This window comes from Trachurus japonicus, unplaced genomic scaffold (genome assembly GCF_045865225.1).
Source record: "Trachurus japonicus isolate A0001 unplaced genomic scaffold, Traja_1.0 AP030925.1".
NCBI classification, from domain to species: Eukaryota; Metazoa; Chordata; class Actinopteri; order Carangiformes; family Carangidae; genus Trachurus; species Trachurus japonicus.
In genome coordinates this window covers 1-5,386 of record NW_028221058.1, presented here as the reverse complement: position 1 = coordinate 5,386, position 5,386 = coordinate 1, and the positions used below count along the sequence as shown (strand labels likewise).

The window sequence follows — 5,386 nt, the reverse complement described above, 5'->3', positions numbered from 1 at the left end:
AATTTACTTAAAGCAGAAGTAAGTGATATATTTGTGTTAATATAAGTCTTAAATAGTTATATCTTCCGACAGCAATCACTTACATAGAGTGTTTGGTCTGAAACACGGGTCTGTCAGTCCCTCTGCTCTGCTCTGAGCCGAAGAGAAAACATTTATCGTATCCTACAGTTTTTATCCAATGAGGATTTTCACCGGTAAAACAGGTCGGAAAAACACGAGTGGGTTGCCTGAAACGCTACAAAGTCGTAAGTTGTGACTTGAAGCTGTAATTTACGATTTCAAAAGCCTGCCTGGAACGCAGCATTAGCGAAAACGACCGGACCACTTACTTCTGCTTTAATGGTCAGTTGATAATAGTACCCTTTAAAGACATGTTACAACATGTAGGATACAATAATGCCAAACAGTTATGGTAACTATCTCACTCCAGCCATTCATGATCCCCAGAGGATGAATTCCTGCTCCTGAATTTGAATCTTATGCCTCCATCAGTGGAACAAACTCACTTTCATGAAATGGATGTCTGTATAATCGTCTGTATAATCTGTAGCGTTACCAGCAGGTCAAATGACAATAGACATACAGCGCCCCGCTCCAAAAGTTTGGCAGGAACTTAGAAACTTAACCTTTCATTTAGCACAACTACCAAAAGAAAATTAGAAATCCAACAACCAAGTGCCTTCAATATTATACAAACAAGATCAACTTAACCTAAAACATTTTTTTTTATTTTATTTCCATTGTTGGTTAATATTATTTTATAATAAATGCTCCACTTTTTAATAGATATCAACAGAGGTGGACAAAGTAGACAACTGCATTACTTGAGTAAAAGTACATAATCCTTGTAAAATATTATTCCAATACAAGTAGAAGCAGCTATAGTCAAAATATTACTTTGGTGAAGGTACTAAAGCATTTGGTTGAAAAAAAAAACTTAAAGCAGAAGTAAGTGATATATTTGTGTTAATATAAGTCTTAAAGCAGAAGTAACCCTTAGCCGCATTGCCTTACCTGTACTTCATGCTCCTCCGTAGGTTGAGCGAATAGAAAATTAAACTTAACTGTGGCACATTTTCTGTGCTCAGCAGCTGTTTTTGGTTGTTCCCATTATTGTTGAGCTAACGTACAGATTGTTTTATAAATAAACTTGATGTAGCAGAATCTGCATCAGTGCGTACGTAATCGCACTTACGGTTGTTTTGACATTTACTTTGAATTCTTAAAGCAGAAGTAAGCGATCCGGTCGTTTTGGCTAATGCTGCGTTCCAGGCAGGCTTTTGAAATCATAAATTACAGCTTCAAGTCACAACTTACGACTTTGTAGCGTTTCAGGCAACCCAATCGTGTTTTTCCGACCTGTTTTACCGGTGAAAGTCACTATAACGGCCACTCGTAACTTCCGACCGGTGAACTCGTACCAGATCGAACTGGTACGACTTCACGGTCGGAAAAATACGAGTTTCCTTGAACGCACCATAACAGTCCTCGTCCCTACGTCGCCACATTCACGGCGTCCCTTGGCTGCACACACAGCCCTGCATGCCGTTCTCTCTCCTCATTGGATAAAAACTGTAGGATACGATAAATGTTTTCTCTTCGGCTCAGAGCAGACTAATAACTATTTAAGACTTATATTAACACAAATATATCACTTACTTCTGCTTTAAATAATTATATCTTCCGACAGCAATCACTTACATAGAGTGTTTGGTCTGAAACATTTATCGTATCCTACAGTTTTTATCCAATGAGGAGAGAGAACGGCATGCAGGGCTGTGTGTGCAGCCAAGGGACGCCGTGAATGTGGCGACGTAGGGACGAGGACTGTTATGGTGCGTTCAAGGAAACTCGTATTTTTCCGACCGTGAAGTCGTACCAGTTCGATCTGGTACGAGTTCACCGGTCGGAAGTTACGAGTGGCCGTTATAGTGACTTTCACCGGTAAAACAGGTCGGAAAAACACGAGTGGGTTGCCTGGAACGCTACAAAATCGTAAGTTGTGACTTGAAGCTGTAATTGACGGTTTCAAAAGCCTGCCTGGAACGCAGCATTAGCCAAAACGACCGGATCGCTTACTTCTGCTTTAAGAATTCAAAGTAAATGTCAAAACAACCGTAAGTGCGATTACGTACGCACTGATGCAGATTCTGCTACATCAAGTTTATTTATAAAACAATCTGTACGTAAGCTCAACAATAATGGGAACAACCAAAAACAGCTGCTGAGCACAGAAAATGTGCCACAGTTAAGTTTCATTTTCTATTCGCTCAACCTACGGAGGAGCATGAAGTACAGGTAAGGCAATGCGGCTAAGGGTTTTTTCACAAAAGCATGCAGTGTAGGTCGGCCCAGTTGAACTTTGGGCCAGAGTGCGGTGCGTTTGGGTCAGCCAGCCAGTCCCCCTAACCATTGTGAATCAGCAAAAACTGTTTCTTTTCTTTGGTATCTGTATTTAACAAAAAATAGAAATTAAACACTGAGTCACCCCCACATTCAGGATACTTTCACATTCACTTTCACATGCAGTTGACTTTGTGCCAGAACAGACAGATTTCAAAGAACTTTAATGTGGATGAATCTACGTTACCCACACTTGTTAATGGGCCCATTTTTGATAAATATATGGTTTTGTCTTTATGGTTATTTTGTTATTATTAGTGGTGGTGGAAATGCTAGTCGAGCCAACCAGCTTTCTTTACTTTCGGTTTCGTGGCGAGTCATGAGAATAACGCCGCCGAATCGCCGCTTATGGTGGGAACTACGACAGTATCTGATCGTCTTCGAACCTCTGACTTTAATTCTTGATGCAACTGTCCGTGTAGTAGCTCCTCATGTGGGTTGAAAAGTGATTGGATGTCCTTGGCCTAAAAGGTCAAACAAACTAGTTATCATGACACGAGAAAGTGATATGTGTAACAGGTGCATCCACACTTTCACTTTCTCTTTCTTTTTCAGTGTCAGTATATCGGCAGCCTTGTGACTTCAAAGACATCCAAACCAGAGACCACACTCAGTGACATTTGTAGGTTGTTCACATATGCAAAGGGTCAAAATCTAAAGGACACTTCCCTACCAGTATTAATGTTGTCCTCTAATTTATGTTGTTCTCTAATTTATCAGTCTACATACTACAAACTGACAGTTGAAATTAATTTTCATGTTGGTGCTTATAGTTACAGTACAGTCAGCATAAACAGCATCAAAGGAGTTGTGTGTTTCTTCATAAATAAAACTATACAAAAGATATTTGTCTGTTAAAGTTTGGGTTATCTACACAAACAGAACAGTCTCTTGGAATCCGAACAGAAAAAGATCTGAGCAGTTTTCATTGATGCAGTCATTTACTTAATGGTCAGTTGATAATAGTACCCTTTAAAGACTACATGTTACAACATGTAGGCTACAATAATGCCAAACAGTTATGGTAACTATCTCACTCCAGACATTCATGATCCCCAGAGGATGAATTCCTGCTCCTTTGAATTTTGAATCTTATGCCTCCATCAGTGGAACAAACTCACTTTCATGAAATGGATGTCTGTATAATCTGTAGCGTTACCAGGTCAAATGACAATAGACATACAGCACCGTGCTCCAAAAGTTTGGCAGGAACTTCATTTCATTTAGCACAACACAACTACCAACTTCATTTTTGTAGATGATTTTTTAGAAAATTAGAAATCCAACAACCAAGTGGCCAACAATATCAGGCAACTTAAAAAACATTTTTATTTTTATTTCCATATTTGTTGGTTCATATTCTTTTATAATCAATGCTCCGCTTTTTAATAGATATCAACAGAGGTGGACAAAGTAGACAACTGAGTAAAAGTACATAATCCTTGTAAAATATTATTCCAATACTAAGAAAAAGTAGAAGCAGCTATAGTCAAAATATTACTTTGGTGAAGGTACTAAAGTATTTGGTTGAAAAAAAAAACTTAAGAATTCAAATGTAAAAACAACCGTAAGTGCGATTACGTATGCACTGATGCAGATTCTGCTACATCAAGATTATTTATAAAACAATCTGTACGTTAGCTCAACAATAATGGGAACAACCAAAAACAGCTGCTGAGCACAGAAAATGTGCCACAGTTAAGTTTAATTTTCTATTCGCTCAAGTACGGAGGAGCATGAAGTACAGGTAAGGCAATGCGGCTAAGGGTTTTTTCACAAAAGTATGCTAGTGCTAGGTCGGCCCAGTTGAAATTTGGGCCAGAGTGCGGTGCGTTTGGGTCAGCCAGCCAGTCCCCCTAACCATTGTGAATCAGCAAAAACTGTTTCTTTTCTTTGGTATCTGTATTTAACAAAAAATAGAAATGTGGTGGAGTAAAAAGTACAATATTTGTCCTTCAAATTAAGTGAAGTAATAAGTATCCCCCTAAAATAATACTCAAGTAAAGTACAGATACTCAAAAAATGTACTTAAGTACAGTTCTCAAGTAAATTTTCTTCATTACTGTCCACCGCTGCATGTAATAATAATAAAACTTCTCATAAGGCCTCAGCAAATGTATCATCACAAGTTATATAAAGTAGCAAAGCAGGTGCAGTTGGGGTAAGTGCTTTTTGTATTATGTTGGCAAGTACAAAAACAATGTTGCAGAGCAAGTAAATCAGTTGATAAGCTGTTATGTAAGCACTGAATTCTTCTCCCCCGTTCACAGTCAGGATAGTTCACATTCGCTTGTATATGTAAATGACTCTGTGGCAGGATGGACAGCGATGCTCCACATCTTGACAGGAATCAATGCAGAATGGGATACAACAGCAAACAAAACACCTGTAGGAGTAAAACAAAGACAATTATGACTTTCTAGTTGTATTCCTAAAGTACAGATTTACTTGTTTTTATAATATTTTTTGGTTTAGATTTATAACTAAAGTATAGAGTCAGGTTTCTGCCTTGAAGGTTGTTCTCACCCAAAGAGCGCGAGGCCGCCACAAATGGCCCAGGTCATCAGGCCTGGTGTGTGCTCTGTCCTGGTGACCACACTCTGTTGGCAGTGGGGACAAACGGTTGATCCTGGGACGTCGTGGAGGTTAGGTGATACTACCACATGAGTGACTGAGGATGAAACATACAGCACAACACATGAAATATCAGAAGTGTTTCCATTTTCATCCACTGTACAAGCTTAAAACAAGTGCAGGGCCCACTTTCAGGACCTAATCTCTCAATGCAGCACATGACTGGAATCCTCATCAGTATTTATATGTGACTGACGTGATTAAACACAAAACATTAGATTTCAAAGACAAGGATAAATACTGACCCCAAGTGGACAGACACATCTAGTCACATCCATAGCTACACTATGTGTGTCTGTGTGTGTGTAGATTGAAATTATAATGTAATAATGTAAGGGTTTTTCATAAT

The 5,386-nt window shown here is 38.9% G+C and overlaps 1 pseudogene across 1 annotated transcript; it reads right to left on the bottom strand.

Annotated features, from left to right (window-relative positions):
* Positions 1-4,411: 4,411 nt before the first annotated feature.
* LOC146959900 (LITAF domain-containing protein pseudogene) lies at positions 4,412-5,134 on the bottom strand (annotated as a pseudogene). The gene is made up of 2 exons (XR_015035572.1): positions 4,930-5,134; positions 4,412-4,789 (listed from the first exon to the last, which is right to left on the bottom strand). The product of XR_015035572.1 is annotated as an LITAF domain-containing protein pseudogene (transcript).
* Positions 5,135-5,386: the final 252 nt, after the last annotated feature.